Raw genomic sequence first — 18,042 nt, forward strand, 5'->3', positions numbered from 1 at the left:
GTTTTCTGTATTGACAGCTGTTGTGATGTTTTGTTTTGCTCTTTTGTACCTCATGTGATTTGTCCTGTCACTCCTGTAGAACAGGAAAGCTGCTGTAAAACATTTTAAAGACCTTTCCCACAGGTGTAATTAATAACATGAACAACGGCTGCATTCCATTTAGGTGTTAAGGCTCGTTGGCTCTGGTAGTGCACATGCTGGATCGCTGGCATGACCCTTCTGTGACACCTGAACGGAGCCATTGTTAATGTTATTAGTAACACCTGTGCTCTTCCTGTTATGACACAGTCAAAACACTCACTGTGAGAAAGTTTGATTAAGTGAGCTGTGCCCAAAATTCACCTTCTATTTACTATATTTACTGTCTGACAATTTATTTGAGTGTATACTATTTCACAGTCCAATAATGCATTGTGCCACATTTTATGAATGCCACAATTACCGTTGTGTGACAATACAGCTGACAGTGATGACACATAAATGATGACAATAAGTACAATGAAATTCTATAGAGCAAACTACTTAGTGTCTACTTTACATGCAGTAGTAAATGAGTGACTGAGGGGAGTGGTTTCACCCGCTGCCATAGTATTAATCACATAGTAGTAAATTCATTAGTGACTAAAGAAAATTAAATTAGATATGATTTGTAAGCATCAACTATACCTACAAACCACCAAGAGGGGGCAGAATTAGTGTTTTTGAATGCTGTTATTATTCTTACTAGTTTCCAATGGAATGCCATATATTATTTAATACACGTTTAATCAGTATTCAGTGCTTCTTCTTGTTATTTTGTGTCACATAAAGCTTTACTTAATACTTCCACGGGTAATTTTCAAACATTTTCTAAATCCAAACAGCTCTCTCCATATACAGAAACAGCAAACTGTATTGGTACTTTAGATTAATAGTTCCCAATCTGGGTTCAAGCAGTCTTAAGATAAAACTGAAGGGTCATGTGCAACATATTCTTACTGCCCAAATAATCTTTTCAGACTTTTCTATAATCTTTGCTTTTATACTTCAAAATGGCAGATTATTTAACTTCTTCAGGACTATAAAACATTCAGATGAAACATGAGAGGAATGAGAGGAAATCACTCTTTGGTTGAACTGCTTTCTTTGAAGGGTCATAGGCTAAAAATGTTATGGACCACGGGTTTAGATGACAGTTTATCTTTTTGTTCCCCCGACCAAATCTTATTATGTGCATTCTGCAAAAACTATGTTTATCATCTTCTTGAAACCGAGAAACATCTGAGACAAGTAGTTAGGCATGTGAAAAAGATACCCCACACTGTACAAAAATAAGGTATTTAAAGCCCTAAGTTGCGACCAGTGTACAACAATGTTTCCTGCCCAACCCAAACCGTCCACAGGATCTGCATTGTATAATAAAGAAATGTAAAAACACAAATAGCTTGTTTTGTACAGTCCAAATTGCTAAAATTCTAATTACAATGATATAAAACAGAACTAAGTGGCAAAAAACTAATTTAAGAAGATGAAACAAGCAAATGTTTGTAATTTTTGCTTGATTAATGACTAATCAATCACTAATCATAATTGTTGTTGATGAAACTTCTGTCAACTAATTGATTACTTGTAAAGCTGGATTATCAACCAGTCAAAGCGGGTCTTCAGGCTCAGGGCCCCCCTCTGTGGCAATGTGGTAATTGCAAATTTGTTTGGTAATATGCAACACTTCAGCACAATAAAAGCTGAAATGACAATGTGGCTTCTGCAATTTTACTATATCTTGAGGCCCTGTCTTGTCGAGGGGCCTTGTGTCTTACTGCAGTTTTAATACTTATTATATTTCAGTTGACAATATGCATGTAAAATATTCTTAAATAAAGCGGTGTTTGGGTTGGGGACTCAATAAAAGCCCATGGGTCATTTTTGCTACAGTTCATAACAAGTATAATAATACTAAGTATTTTCAGTCAGATATATGTTAATGTTACAGCTTGTTACAGTTTGAAAAAAATATAAAGCACAAAATAATTTAACATCTATTTTCTTCTTTCAAACTGTAATTTTAACTTTTCTATAACAGCACTAGGGGTCTAATGCTATGTGTATTCATCCCTAACCATCATGTTACAGATATTAGGGATATGCAGAGAGCTCAGTATTTGTATTTGTATCTATATTTGAGGCAGCAAAATTATTTGTATTTGTATTCAAATAAAAGTGGAAAGAGGCTTAAATATCCTGTTTTTGTTTTTATTAGGCTTTTAATTTTAGAAAATTAAAGTGTTACAATAAGTTTTCATGAATGAACTACCTTACAAAAGGTCCCCACACTGGGTCTTGAACTGGAGTCTCCCAGATCATAGACGACTGTGCTGACTACTGAACTAAAACTTTGCTCATCGCCTCATTGCAGACAGACCTCTACCTATTTATACACCCATAACACAGAGACAGCACACTATGTAACATATAGGGAAGAATTTCAAAGGCGATTATTGCTTTGCACTTTTCATTTATTGCCTATTTTGTACAACCTAACTTTGTGGAAAGGAGAAGGGGAAAAACAGGTTATGGAGAGTCCCTTGGGAGCACTTTGTGTGTGTCAGTAGCTCAGCTTTATCTCTGGGGAACACCCCCAACTATGATGTCCAAATCAGGAAATGTGTGTCATGTAGCAGGTGGATGTGACTTCCCTCGAGAGAGACTGGGATAGCAATGTAATCGACCTGTGCGCTGGTATTTGACATGTTTTTTTTTTCTTCCTGAAAGCAAATCATTTTTCAAATACGAAAACTGTATGAAATAAATAATTGTAAAAAAATCACGTATTTGTATACGGGCACACACCTAACGGACTTTACTGTTCGGTCCTGTCAATATAGTTACTGTATAGTTACTATAGTTACAATATAAGTACTGTCAATATAGTTTAATAATCCACTTAGTCCAACATGCAGAACGGTAATTTTAGAGCACAAGTTCCACCCGGAACGCTTTGGCAGTGTACCACTTAGCTGTAGCATGGATGCATGCTAGCCAGCTTAGTCAAGGTAGCCTGGTTACCCCGTAGTGTCGCTGCTGTCAGAATGACAAGTGAGAGCCCCATAACACTGACTGAGTGAAACACTATTATTAAAATATGCTCCATTATCTCTGTAATGAAACAATACCACATCTCTCCATCCCCCTCCCCTCTCTGTGATGGTCAGCTTTTCACTCTTGCTCTGAGTGAGGCCGTTAAAAACAATGATAAAAACATTTGATTAGTGACGTGATCAGACAGCATGTCATAAGAACCAGTTCTGCAAGAGAAAAATGTATTTTAAAGTTATGAAAGTAAAAGTAGTGGTTTGGTCCCTCTGACTGATAGAGGTCCCTTGAGATTGAAATCTGTTTTCCGAGTGGGACCTGGCCAAGACATCACACCAGTTACAATTTAAGTAGAAATAAAACACAACAGATAGGGAATACATACATCAAACACACAAGGAAGAGACTAAATCCAGCTCAAATAAGGCAACTGCAGTTCTCAGTTACATGGACTTTTAACATGGCTTTAAATTTTTCCATATATTATATTTATCATTATATATGACATCATTAGATTATTAATACTGAAGCATCAGTGTGTACACAGCATGTTAATATTGTAGCTGCTGGAGGTGGAGCTAGTTTCAATTAAACTTAGCACAGAAAGTAAGGAAATTTGTATTTGGTAGATTATTTATTTGTTGAAACAATGCTTCCTGGCAAGAAATCTTATACCGTTGGAAAGCCTGTTTATTTCCCTTTTAAATGGTGCCACATTTGTAAGGAACATGGGTTTGTGGGATAAGCAGCAGAGCAGCGTATGTGGGTTGCGCCCATGAAAAATTTGCCAAATCTTCTCTGCCAATGCCAAACAGCTTACTCTACCGTTGACTCTTGTTTGGTGTTTGGTGGATTGGATGATTGAAGTTTGAAGAAACAAGACATACTGGCAATTTAACCATTTATTCATATAACAAACAGGAGCCTCAGTAGCATGTAGAAGAACCATGCACAGCCACAACAGCCTGGCACCTCCTCCTCATGCTGGTCACCAGCCTGATCACACACTGCTATGGGATGGCATCCCATTCTTCAACCAGCATCTGTCGCAAGTCAGCCAACGTGTTTGTGTTGGTCACTCTGGCACGAACAGCATGCCCAAGCTGATCCCACAAGTGTTCAGTGGGGTTAAGGTCAGGACTGCTGGCAGGCCATTCCACCCTCTCCACTCCCTAATTCTGGAGGCAGCGTCTGATAAACCCTACTCTGTGGGGGCGAGCATTGTCATCTTGGAGGATAGAGTTCGGTCCCAGACTGTGGAGATATGGGATTGCCACTGGTTGCAGAATCTCATCTCGATATCTCTCTGCATTGAGATTGCCTCCAATGATGACAAGCCTCGTTTTTCTAGTGAGGGAGATGCCGCCCCACACCATCACACTGCCTCCATCAAAAGATGTTACTCTATCGGTGCAGCAATTAGCATAGCGTTCTCTGTGTCTTCTCCACACCTTGACCCTATGATCCAACTGTCGTAGGCAGAATCTGGACTCATCGCTGAACATAACATTCCTCCACATTCAGGTTCCAGTGCACATGTTTCTGACACCAGCGCAAACGGGCCTGACAGTGAAGGGCAGTCATGGCAGGCCTCCTGGCAGCCCGATGAGACTGGAGATTGGCTGCATGCAGTCTGTTCGGGATTGTCTGGGCAGGGAGCCTTCCTCCATATCGTCCTGCAAACCTTGATGGCAAATCTATAGAATCTGTAGACGGTCTTCTTGGGGTGTCACCACTTCGCGGCCTGTCTCTGACATCCCACGTTATATGGAACTTGGCCTTCACTTTGGAGATGGTACTAGAGCTCACTCCAAATAGTGCTGCAACTTAGTTTTGCGGAACACCAGCTTGAAGTTGCCCTATCGCACGGGCCCCATCCAGATCACTCAAACGTTGTATGCCGATTCTTGGAGCAGACACCTACTGACCACTGTAGCAGGGCCCATGCTGGCTGGGGGCACCAGAAGCTCAAAACAAGAGTCAATAGCAACAGCAAAATAAGCTGTTTGGCATTGGCAGAGAAGATTTGGCAAATTTTTCATGGGCGCAACACAGACTCATCCCACAAATGCATGTTCCTTACAAACACGTGGCACCATTTAAAAGGGAGATAAACAGGCTTTCCAACGGTATAAGATTTATTGCCAAGAAGCATCGTTACAACAGAGAAATAATCTACCAAACACAAATTTCCTTACTTCTTCATGAATTTTGTGCACCGTTACACCACTAAACGGCACACAATGTACCAAATGGTATAATGACCTTTTTATTTCTATTCAAGTTTATGGAGTATGTTTGTCACTGTGCTCCACTATACTTTGGTTGTGATTCACACTTCTTTCCCTTGGCACATTGTTTGTCAGTGTGACCCTTCTAGTCACACACTGACCTCAACGGTACAACCTTCGCACTCTAATGTGCACCTCAAATTTCTCAAATGGAGGACATGAATTTGTAGCAGAGATATTACAACAAAAGAAGATTGCTTCAGTTTCATGGCAGAATGAGAAAGGACGATGTGTTCTGTTGCAGCCGAAGAAAGGACGATGAGAGGGAAATGAGGCAGTTTGTTCTGCCTCGTCAAGGTCATTAAATCACTCACACACTCACACTCACAAAGCTACCACTCATGACATCACACAGTATGGTGAACAATAAGGTCCTGCTAAGGGATTGAAACAAAGTGGGAAATAGCCAGCAGTCCCAGGGCACATCAAAGGAAATGTACTGGAGCTTTGCACAGAGTTCTCACACACACACACCTCAGTATCCAAATTGTCTTGAATGTACTGCAAACACAGGTATGCCGTGATATCTTCAAAAGAAAATGGATTCAAACAATGCCCGTCCATTTGTATGTGTCCGCAGGGTAATGTCTGCTGTACCAAATGACAAATATTAATTTTGATCAAACAATTCGCCCTCTATCTCCCACTCTCTCCTGCTCTGGGGGTGTGTGTGTGTGTGTGTGTGCGCGTCTCTTTCTCTTGGCCTTTCCTTGGCTATGGGCCCCTGGGATACAATGGGCTGCTATTTGAAGCCCAGGACCTAGTTTCACCACTACCATGGGCCCTGTCTTGGATGCACAATTTATAAAAGAAAGAAATGAGACAGAAGGAGAATGAGACAGAGACAGAAGAGTTTTGTGACTGAATTTAAATTGTGAAAAGTACAGTTTAAAGAAAGGTCCCATCAGAATTGTCGCGTGTCAAAGGAAATGGAAATAAAATTGGACAGGAGTTCAGCTTCTGGTTAGCATTTTAAAGCGATAGAGGTTAGCTTTGTGATGAGCTGCTGACCTGTCCTGGATGTTAACTTGCCCTCTCACCCAATGTGACCCTGAAAAGGGAGAAAGAGAATGGATGACACTTAATTACTTATTTTCTTATCAGAATTGAGTGTTTAAGGACAGAGGCTGTCGTATGCTATACAGACAGAAAAGCCCTTTGAGGCAAATTTGTGATATTTGATTTTGGGTTATTTAGATAAAATTAATTATTTAAAATGGGCCACATTATGCACAATTTCAGTTCTATATTTATATTCTGGGGCTCAAAAAACACCTTTTTAACTCATACTGACCTTTCATGCAACCCCTCAGCCTCTGCCTGAAACAGGTCATTTTAGCTCATGTCTTTTTAAAAGGCCCACATGAGCCCACTCTATACTGATTGGTTAACTTCCAGAGGCTAAGGAGGCTACATCAACAAACTATGAAATTAACTATAGTACTGGGATTTCAATACTTTTTCTTGTTCTTTACTTGAAATGCCAGCTTCTCAAATAAATCCTTACATGTTTAAGCCCAAATCCAATCTAGAATAAAAGAGTGAACAATGCAAACAACACACTGTGGGTGTATGTGATGTGCTATTGTGTGTAGCTTTGTATTTTGTATTTTTCATAATGTGTTCTGTGTGTTTTTTGCTTTGTTTGTTGTTGTGCTGTTGTATGTTTTGATTGTGGGGGACTGCAGATGTAAATTAGCTTTGAGCTAACTCTGGTGCAGTGCATCATTTATATCAGTTAAAAACTGTACACTGTCCCGATAAGTAAATACAATCTCACATGGAAAAACCCTTGCAACAACCTTAGAAACCAAGGCTATGGAACAGACAGCTGTTTATGGAGATGCGTAACGAGATGACATCAGCTTGTCGGCAAGGTAGAAAAAAACGTCACAAACAAAGCGTTCAGAGCAGGTTGAAGCCCTGACCTTTGACTTGCAGGGAGCATTTCTACATACTTTAACCTCAAGTTTTGGAACTTTGACCATGTTTAACATCTGACATCATAATAGTATATAAATAAAAAACAGAAAATCGGAATAAGCATAACATGTCCCCTTTAAACATGGCGCTCTCCTCAACAAAGTCAAATTGGATCAACTGGATTGATTTCATTTGCAATTAATTTCTAATTTACAATTAGAAGTATATGGCACATTCATTATAGCACTCTTAAGGCAAAAAAACAATCTATCCTTCTGTGAGTGCATAGCCTTATGCTGCTGCAGACATCACATGAATGTGATGATATTCAATTCAGACCCGAGTCGTGTTGGAAGTCCAGAAGTTACCTTTCTGTCAAGCTGCATATCAGCTGTAGACGTTATTGCCAATGTAATGTGATGTGATGAAGTAATTGTGTAAAACGGGCTTCTGTCCTACAAAATATTACCGAAGACAAGAATCACTTTGTGGGGATATTTTTTCATCAATAGAACATCTTCTTATTTTTATAGATCAGTATACAAAACCTTCAGGTAACAGCTTCTCATTTGCAGCCGGCGCTGACCGTCATGCCAGTTAAAACAACAAATGTCGCCAGAGTCAGGTCACATTAGCTGTTACTAATAAACAGTTCTCAGCCAAAGATTGTTTGTGAAGGATGAACATTGACTCTGTAACACCACTGTACAATCACAAATTCCAACAATTCCAAAAGAGTGATATGCCTTCTTCCTAGAAGATCACCACACATCAACTTCCTGACGTTACATTCTCCAGTTAAACTTTCATTCATATTTAATCTTATAAAGTTAATCATTTTGAGCCAGGAACTTCAGTTTAGATTAAGGAGCTTGTGAAAATTGAACGGGCTACCTGTTATTTCAATGTGTCCGATACACATTTAATCAAGATTTAGGTAAACAGAACTATCTTGTCAGAAACCCAATATTAAAGGAGACATCCCTTCATTGTAATCCTTTTTTTTTTTTTTTAAATACGAATACTATTAACTGCTGATTATAGATTATATTCCTCTCTTCCCTACGTCCTCTCTTACTGTTGAAATGATCCAGAACACAGTGTTGAGCACCAGGATATTGATTTATAGGATTATCTAAATATACTAAAATAAATAGACATCAGTGTCAGCTTTAAACAACATTATCACATCCTGAGTTAAGTCAGACATCATGTGAAAAAGGGAAAACAGTGCAGTGGATAAGGCATTAAATTATTTTCTCATTCTCGTGCAGTCATTACAAAACACTCTTGACTTTGTCCTCAGTGGTGACCTGACAGTGGATTTGCATGAGCCAAGAGTGTAAATTCTTTGTTTAGCGATTGTTTAGCGCTGTAACTGGCATTTACAGCGTTGTGCTGTCCAGGAGCTTTCTGAATGGATGAACTGATGGAAAACAAGCCTTATGTCCATCCTGCGACATTAATAATTTGCCACAGAGAAAGGAGTGTTATTATTTAAAAAGAGGACAAAAATTAAAGCTGCAAGCAGTGATGAACAGGCCCTTACACCTTGTGCGCATTGGAGGGAGCAGCACATGAAGATGTGTTCAGGCCTGGACTTTTATCAAGCATGAGAAATTTGGGGCAGATTGGACAACGTCAAGTGGCCTGTTTCATGTTCTGGGCAAAATTGGCTCGCCACGCCAAGGGCATTCTATGAAAAGTGAAAAGCTTCATAATTTAGCATTGCAAAGGTGTTAAGATGGCCCCTTCCGAATTTGAAGTCACTTTGGTTAATTCTCTAGGAGAAGTTTGTTAAAGTGCAACGCCTGTAAATGGCTTTACTTTGTGAAAAAAGCACAGTAAACTCCAAATGGCTGACTTCCTGTTGTCTAAGGGTATGGCTTCTGGAGACTTTTTATTGAAGTCTAGAGATGTTACATCTGCCTACCAAATTTTGTACATCTACGTCAAATTTAGAGGTGGAGGCTTTGACTTTGAAATTTTCTAGGGGGCATTCTCGAGCCATTTTGTCACACCCAAACACAAGGCCCCTATCAGATATAAAGTTTTGCCAATTCTGCTGCATGTGCAAATTGTCGTGAATTTTTGAGCAGCCCTTGCACTTCAAAAATGCTAAAAGTAATTAGGGGGTTCTATAGAGCCAACATGCCATACCCAAACCCAACTGCGATATCAAATCAAAATATTTACTTGTTTGAACATGGGTGCAAAGTTTTGTGAGTTTTTGCACATCCTAAAGGCATCAAACATGTTTATAAAATGAGAATTGACGCACAAAATCCAAAATGGCTGACTTTCTGTTGGGTGGAAAAAAAATAAATGCCCAGAATTATGAGAACAATGATCCCACCAAATTTCATGAACATCAAAGCAGCTTTATCCTAACACAGCCCTGCATTTGGGGGCGCTATGGAGCCCGTTGGCCACACCCAAGTCCAATCAATAGAGAACTTTGCAATTTTCAACTATTTGAGTTTGAGTTTTTGAGCATTGCAAGCCCCTAAAAAATGCAATGGCGTACTATAATAATAATACTAATACTAATAATAATCTGTACAAAAACAATCGGTTCCACGCACTTTCAGTGTCAGGGACCGTTGGCCCCTAGCACTTTCGTGCTTGGGCCCTAAAAATAGTAGCCTTGAATGACACACACTCATGACAGGAGAGGAACCAGAGAGAGCAGAGGAGAGGAAGGGAGGAAGATAGATAGGTGTGAAAGAGAAAGAGAGGGGAGTGAGTGATGAGTGTATGAGTTGCAAAGGAGTAGGGAGGCCGGGGACGAGACAGAAGAGGCATAAATATGCATCGCCATGGGCTATCTTTATAGGAGAGCTTTGACGTTAGCTGCAAGCTAGAGTTAAGGCACTTCTGTCATTCCCCTTCCTTTTTCTCGGGCTCTCATCCTCATCTTCCTCCCCTTTGCTCTTCCTCGTAAAACCTTTTCCTGTTTTTATACACTCATACAGAGCCTTGGTACAGGCACATGCAGCAGACAGCCAGTGTTGTCAGTCTCTGGTGCATCAAAACCAATATCAGCTCTGTCCAAATTAATTACCAGCTCTCGCCCTGGCCTGCCTCTGTAATAAGTCTCTCAGGGAGCAGAAGTGATGGGCTACACTGTGTCCTCTTCCTCCCACCACATGGGCTGACAGCTATTTCCCCCTCAGCAGTGGTCTTTCAACTCCTAATACAACCCCCCTCCCCACACACACACACACACACACACACACACACACCGCCTCACCACCACTACGCAGTCGCCCTCACACTGCGTGGGGAGAGAGAGGATGAACCTGTGAAACAATCACTCCCTGAATTGGCTTTGTGTCAAGGAGAATTAAGTTGTGTTCCATAATAGGCCACAGAAATAGCCCCCCGCGTGTGATGTTCTGGCACAATGTAGATGTAAAATGACTTGTTGAATATCAGCGCGTGCGGATCAAGTGTTCGGTCACAGTGCGACGGGGATTTTAATATGATGAAGTGGCTCAGATGGCTCAGGGTGCAGCCACGGCAAGACTTTGATCAGTCATCTTCCTGGCTACCTGCCCAACATGACTGTCAATCTGAACAACAGAGCATTACATAAATTGTGGTGGAGCCAGGTAAACCAAGCTTGGTAACAAATGATTGTGAAATGTAGTAAGGTTGGATTCTCTCCAGAGCGCCATATAAATCTGGCAGGCAGTTTACCGAAACTGAGGCACAGCGAGCCCCATTCTGCAAGCTGCTGAGGTCTGTAAGCTGCTTCTGATGTATAAAAACGGTGGTCTGTAAAGTGAGATCTCGCTGAAAACTATCTCTAAAAAAACAACCTCAGATGTAACACTTGAGGTCTTCCTGAGGTAGAGAATCTGCAGTCTTTGAGCTCGGTCTAAAGTATAACCACTAAATTCTGTAAGCTGCTCCTGAGGTTTACAAATTGAGGCTCATAAACGATCATTTCTGAAACCATGTCTAACTGTGAGAACTCACTTGTAAGTTGCTTAAAAGGTTCAAAAACTGAGATATGTGAACTGCGTGAATATAAGACCAGAAATCTTTAAAAGTCCCTCTGAGGTAGAAGTCAAAGTAGTAGAAGTCTGTCATTTGGTACTGAGATAGAAGAAACTACTACCATTGCCTGGATCTTAGGTAAAAACAGCCTAAGCTGTTTTGGCCTGCAAACGACTTCTAAGGGCGTTTTCAGACCAGTCCTTTTCAGTCCAGTTGAATTGAACTCTGGTTTGTTTTCCCCACTGGAGCGATGCATTTGGGCAGATCTGAACACAGCAATCGTGCTCAATATGGACCAAAACAACCGTACTGAGACCCTACACTGGAGGTGGTCTCGATCTGGTCCCAAACCAACTGTGGAGCAGTTTGTTGGTGTTGAGAATGTGATCTGACCTCGATCCGGTCCAACTACTAGGCATAATCTGTGAGTTTGAGTAAAATGGCTCCTGTATCCAGGTTTGCTTTGCATTCTGGAATGCAGACGAACAAATGTAACAGTTGCTAGCAGCTACCTGGAGAATGAATCAAGGTCGGACCTGGACTAGCGCAATGAAGATTGTTGTATTTGACCTTCTTAAGGACCGTCTCCCTGTGTTATGCTCTCGCTCCCGCCCCAGGCACATCTAACCAATGAGCCGAGTGAACATTCTCACCTGGCTTGTGAGTGTTCAAATTTCGATGGCAATTGTGAATCAATTCAGAATCATGGAGGACAAGAACCATGAAGAGACAAGAATCAATCATCATGTGAATCTATTTGTTTTACCCACACCTATCTGCAAGCTGTGTGCTTAACATGGACTGAGGTATAAACATGTAAAGTCTCTAAAGTATAAGATGGGAAATCATTCGGTTCTGAGGTAGAAAAACTGAAGACTACAATCAGTGAGTTTGTAGACTAGTTTGAAAAAAATAAAATGCTTCTAAAGTATAATAACTGATGTCTCGAAACATCTCGATAAGTGTGAAGCTAAGTCTGTGCGCTGCTTTGAAAAACATAAAAGCTGATGTCTGTAAACTATTTCCAAAGTACAAAAGGTGAGATCTGCAATACAGCACAAGAACAGGGCTGTGAGGTGTAAGAAATGACTACTGACACATGCCAGTAATTTTCTTCTGAGGTAGAAAGACTGTTGCAGTTATAACAGCTGTGAGATATGAAGACGAGTCATAAAAGCTGACATCTGTAAACTACCTCCGAAATATAAAACCCGTGGTATGTAATTTGCCTCTGAGGTCATCACATTCTTTGTTGATGTATTCATGTCGAATTTCAACCAAACACACACACACACACAGTATACCAGTGTGTGGCTTCAGTCCATTTACCTTAACTGATTTGCAACAGCAATTTTTAAGGTGAGCAAAGTCACGGTGACTTGTCAGCAAATGCCTTACTGAGATGCACTTAGAATGAGTTGGAGGGAGAGGGAAAAGCAAAATGACCACACACACACACACACACCACCGTTCTCCAGGCGTTTCTTCATTCCATTTACAGTAACACTGCTCCAGAAAATTAAATAAATAAATAAATAAAGACTAAATATTATTTTGATAAACAATAAAATGGGGCTCCTTCCTTTCCACTTAAGCTGTTAACTGGGTGACTCCAGTGGCAGTACGGGGGGAGCCATTCCTCACTCTAATCCGTGTGTAGCAGCGGCAAGGATTTCCAATACTCCATAAATTCAGGGCTTATCTCCAGACAGTGACTAGTAAATGGTAAGCAATGCTATCAATCATGGAGCTCCCTGCTGTGTGATTCATAGTAATGTGTTTCCATTTAAAACTCCCCTGGGGTGGAGGAGAGAGGAGAGGAGAGTAGAGGAGAACAGCAAGTCTCTAGGCATCAAATTCCCCCACAACAATCAATACGTGGAGCTCAAACAGCCCATGCCTCAGCCTGCCCTGGGAAAAATACATGTATTGAGGTAAGGAAAAATGCATTAAAGAGAGGAGAAAATATGTTTAGGTGAAGGGAGAATAATCAGGAAAGAGGCATCAAAGCAAAGGCGGGGGAACATATGGAGACACGGCGGCTGCCTGTGAGAAAAGGCCAGAGTGGAACAGCTTTGTACTGCCGTGCCACTAATGGTACATTAATCCAAAGGCGGACAAATGGAAGTCTATTGTGAATGACAAGCGAGAGAGATGGATAAAAAGACAACAGTGATAGTGGATAAAGGTGGAACCTGAACATTCTGTGAGACAGACTTTTTCATACTGACAAACTAAACCACCACCACAGGCTTATTTCTCATCAGTCTCACCGCTGAAATATGAAAGCTACAGCTCATCCTATACTCCATTAATCTGCACTTTATTTTTCTTATTAATCATTAAGTCTATGAAATGTCAAAAATATATGGTGATCTTTGGCTCTCCTAATTTCAGAGAAAGTTAGAGCTCAGTGTGATGGATACAAATATCTTGTTTTGTCATTCCATCAGTCCAAAACTGAGTTTAAAATGATATACAAGACAGAAAAGCAGTAAACGTTCGCATTTTGAAGCTGCAACGAGCAAAATTGGGGTATTTTTGCCTGATTAAACAACCAAAGTGAATCATTGATTTTTTTTAAATTGTTGCCAATTGATTTCCATTGTTTGAGCTCTGTTCAAATATGTGTCATCTTGATAGAAAATGTTGACCTTTCATATATAATGCAAGTTATGAAAGTGGCTTGAGTGGGCTATATAGATGAATTTTCATATGACAAGTATAGTTCTATCTAATATATCCAGCGGGCAGCAAAGTTCTATCACTAGGCTTATTTGTGTGATGGGGCAAATTAATGCTGTGCAATATTTAAAAATGTAAAATAACAGTTTTTGCACATGGTGGATGCTTATTTACCAACTACATTTACTACTTGCTTTAAGTTTCTCAGCCTATTTGCATATTTGAAATGATTTCTGAATTTTGCCTCCAGGGTAGAGTTTGCACTGCGCTGGCCTGAAACTTTGGCTGTAGCTTGACCAGCCAGAGACCTGACAGCTTACAAAAGTTTTCCAGTTTTTAAGTAAAACACTCTCTCTCTCTCTCGCTCTCGCTATCTCTGTACTGCAATGAATGACTTGTTCGGTGCCTACAGATGTGTTAAAAGTGAACACAAAGCAATTTTTTGCCTCATTTATCTGATTTCTTTCCTCCTCAAATTAAACTATTTGTGCAGTCTGCCTTTATTTGCTACAATTTTTTGTAAAAAGCATATTTTTGTGTTCAAGTTTAAACACACAGACTAATGTGGATGTGTCTTTGCCACAATTTGTGCAGCTTCAACAGACTTTGTGCTGCACTGCCTCTAAAATTTGCTTTCTATTCAGTCTAAACACACCTTAAAAATGCATTGAGTGAAAGGGTGCAATAAAGACATGATGTAACAGAGTAACCTTGCTGCAGGTAGAGTGGTGTATGTATGTCAGGCTAGACAAGACAAGGATACATTTATCAATAGCTATAATTGAGCTAAAGAATGTAGAGCCATCGTAGGTTATGCTACTGTTGAAAAATGGAACACACACACACAAAAGCTTTCAATAATTACAAATAATGTGAAACGATCTGATCATTCCAATAGCAGGGGCAAACCTAAGTTACAGCTATTAAGTTTTTTAAAAAGGTGCAATGACAAGCGTATGACCCTTTAACCAATCTCTATCAACAGCCAGAAGGAAACAAAACTAATCTCCTCGTCCTGCACAGCAGTCACAGCTGTCGGAGGTGAGTGGGTCGTCGCACCTCGTCCTCCATCCACACAAGTATCCTCGCCATCTCTGAGACGCATCAAGCAAACACACATTATCAATCAGACCGCCGCTCTGTGAGGCGTATGAAGAGTACATCAATCAGAGGCTGCAGTGTTTTATTTGCTTCAACGGAACATGGATGAGAGACAAACTGATGAGCATGAACTCTCCTGGTAATCACGCCTTCAAAACAACAAATTGATGTGTAGTATTCGCCACATGTTTGCTTGCCAGTGATTCCCAGTCCATTTCACAGTTTTATGTTGATGCCCCGGGCTGGGGATGAAAAGTGACTGACCTCTTTCCCATCAAATCAACTCATACCTAGAGGATTTCTGGTTGGCTTGACTTACAAAGAATTATGATTTTCTACTAAAGACCACCCCGCAATTATTGTATTCAAATAACTGAAATAAAGGTTATTAAGGTATCACCTAGGAACAGTTTTAAACCGTGCAGGCTCATGTGCTGCCGTGCACTGAAGGCATTCCCTCCCTGATGCTGCTATACGCAATTTATTAATCTTGTTTGCCTACACACAAACACACATGCTAGATATCTAGTGCACATGGCAAAAAGGGTATATAGGCATAATTTCACACCTGTGTCAATATTGGATTTACTCAGAACAATTATTTATCAGCTGCAGCAGATAGTAAAAGGCAGCATTCTCTCTATACGCACCAATGAATCGCCAGTAAATCACTTCATACCATACATCTGTTTGTGTTAAATCAGGTGATAAATCAAGAGAAAATGCTGCATTTTACATTCACGAGCATTAGTCCTCCGCTTCTATCAAACCTGAATTAAACAGCAGTCCAGTATGGGATAAGATCCGCATTGTAGGATTCCAAACTCTGCCTCTATATTTTTCCATATAAACTGGATGGCAGCCATGCGAGGCCACAGTCAAAACCTCCACCTGTCCAGGTGTCGCTCTGTCGTTCCTTCTTTCTCCAGGCCATCTTTAAGGACAGTAAAAGATTGTAAACATACAAACTCCACTTCGTCCCATATCGCATTCAAACTCATATTGTGTCTTCGTCTGTTCTACACTGGGTAGATGTACACTATATAGATTTTTTAAAAATTATGAACTGTAGCCGACATATATATCCTGTTAATACACACACAGCTTATTTACACTCTAATTTATACTTTATATTTATACTTCTATTTATATTCTGCTTTTTTGCACACACAGTTTTATTTTGTCAATATGCATGCACATCCCCACTACACAGAATCTTCCTAATTTACTGTCACTTTCTTAAGGCCTTGACACACCGGGGACGTGACGAATAAAGGACATGAAAATGTGAAATACTCGCCTAATATAATCAAAACTATTTATACCGGCATGAAAAAAATGCCCTCAGTGTGTAAAGGCCTTTGTTATTGTTGTGTTTATTGTTTAATGTTCATTTTTATTGCGCTTTTTGTTGAGATCCAGACAATACTGAATTCCTTGTACTTGCTACTTGGTGAATAAACCTAATTCTGAAATAGGTAATGACACCATAAATACATTATTTAGTGTAGTGGGTGAAGTAAAACACATTAGCATGATCAATTATAACAAGTCCATCCATTTTCTATAAAGAAGGTAATGGAAAGCATCTCAAACTACACCTAGATTGATATAATAATAAATATATTCAAACCATATGTGGATATGTGCAGTGGCGCTTTTACATGTAAAAAATTGGTGGGGCACCAACTACTTCAATAAATACCTGGAAAACTATAGTACTTGCTCTTGCTACTGATGTGTTTTTTTTAAACATGTTATGGGTCCATGCATGGCTCCACAAAACACTTAATAACAAAGTGGCTGCTTCTAGTAGGTCTTGTACACATATACAGAGGAAGAGAGAGAGAGAGTGTGTGTGTGAGTGAGTGAATGAATGAGAGAGAGTGTGTGTGTGTGTGTGTTTGAGTGAGTGAGTGAGTGAATGTGTGAGTGAGAGAGAGAGCAGTTACACGAGTTACATTACCACTGTCACAAGCCTAAATTATACAACAGGTAGTTCCGACCAAGCAATCTGATTGGTCAACTAGACATTTAGAACGTGCTCAAATCAGCATGACAGCACACCTAGCCGTGCTCAAATGAAAAAAGCCTCATCACTAAAAATATTACTCCTCCATTCATTAGAATTACAGACCGGGACGTCGCGCTAACAACACTTTTGGGTAGACGACTGGTGGTTGATTTGAATTGCAGAGATATGTGAACTTGGCAAACTTGTTTTTTTCTGTTGTCATTTTCAGTCGTAACTGTAACGTTTGAAAATATACAGTTAAACACGGTGGTCCAACCTATCTGACGTTTCTGCTGGCTTTATTTTATGTACTGTGTTGCTTTGCTAGTTGCTTTTGTTTTGTTTTGTTTTGTGGGGATCTGCAGTGAGTTGTCTTTTTTGTTATGTTTGTGAAACTGGATTGAACTGAACTGGTTTGGGGTTGTGGGGAAAACAAAACGGACCCTTTACCGAGTGGGTTGAACTCCGAGACTGTGAGACGAGTTACACCCTCACACACACTGAAAAACCCGAACCCTTCACCACTCTGTGTCGTTACCTGGCACCCCCATACACAGCAAAACTTAACCAACCTTCAGTTGAGAGCATATCTCAGCTTCCACTCCGACATCCTCCATCAGCTGTGCTGTGACACGGCGCAGCTAGCTTAAAAATGTATGTGAAGTTTGCGGACGTAGTAGCTAAATCTGTCCGTGGAAAAAAAAAAATTCAATGGATGTCTTAGTCACAACAAGATTGAGCTAGCAAAGCAGTTTTGTGTTTATATGTGAGGTATTTATTCAGTTTGGGAAACGCCACGATTTCTAGAAAGCATTAGCTCAAGTTGGCTAGCTGAGTCACGACAGTGATGCGGTCAGTAACGAGGCGCCTGACCGCATCACTGAAGCCTCTGGCTAATATTGCCCAATTAAGAATGTGATATTCTATCGTCATAAACCGACACAACCGAGC

At 40.2% G+C, this 18,042-nt stretch overlaps 1 protein-coding gene across 4 annotated transcripts in view; it reads right to left on the reverse strand.

Annotated features, from left to right (window-relative positions):
* LOC137188328 (inactive N-acetylated-alpha-linked acidic dipeptidase-like protein 2) overlaps nt 1–18,042 on the reverse strand; it is a 581,495-nt gene that overhangs the window by 562,912 nt on the left and 541 nt on the right. Inside the window, exon 2 of one of the 4 annotated variants that reach the window (XM_067597951.1) lies at nt 6,375–6,414. The exons of the other annotated variants lie outside the window; for them this stretch is intronic. The gene's annotated coding sequence lies outside the window, so the exon portion shown is untranslated. The remainder of the gene's footprint in view (nt 1–6,374; nt 6,415–18,042) is intronic. 4 annotated transcript variants of the gene reach the window in all.

This window comes from Thunnus thynnus, chromosome 8 (assembly GCF_963924715.1).
Source record: "Thunnus thynnus chromosome 8, fThuThy2.1, whole genome shotgun sequence".
Classification (NCBI taxonomy): Eukaryota; Metazoa; Chordata; class Actinopteri; order Scombriformes; family Scombridae; genus Thunnus; species Thunnus thynnus.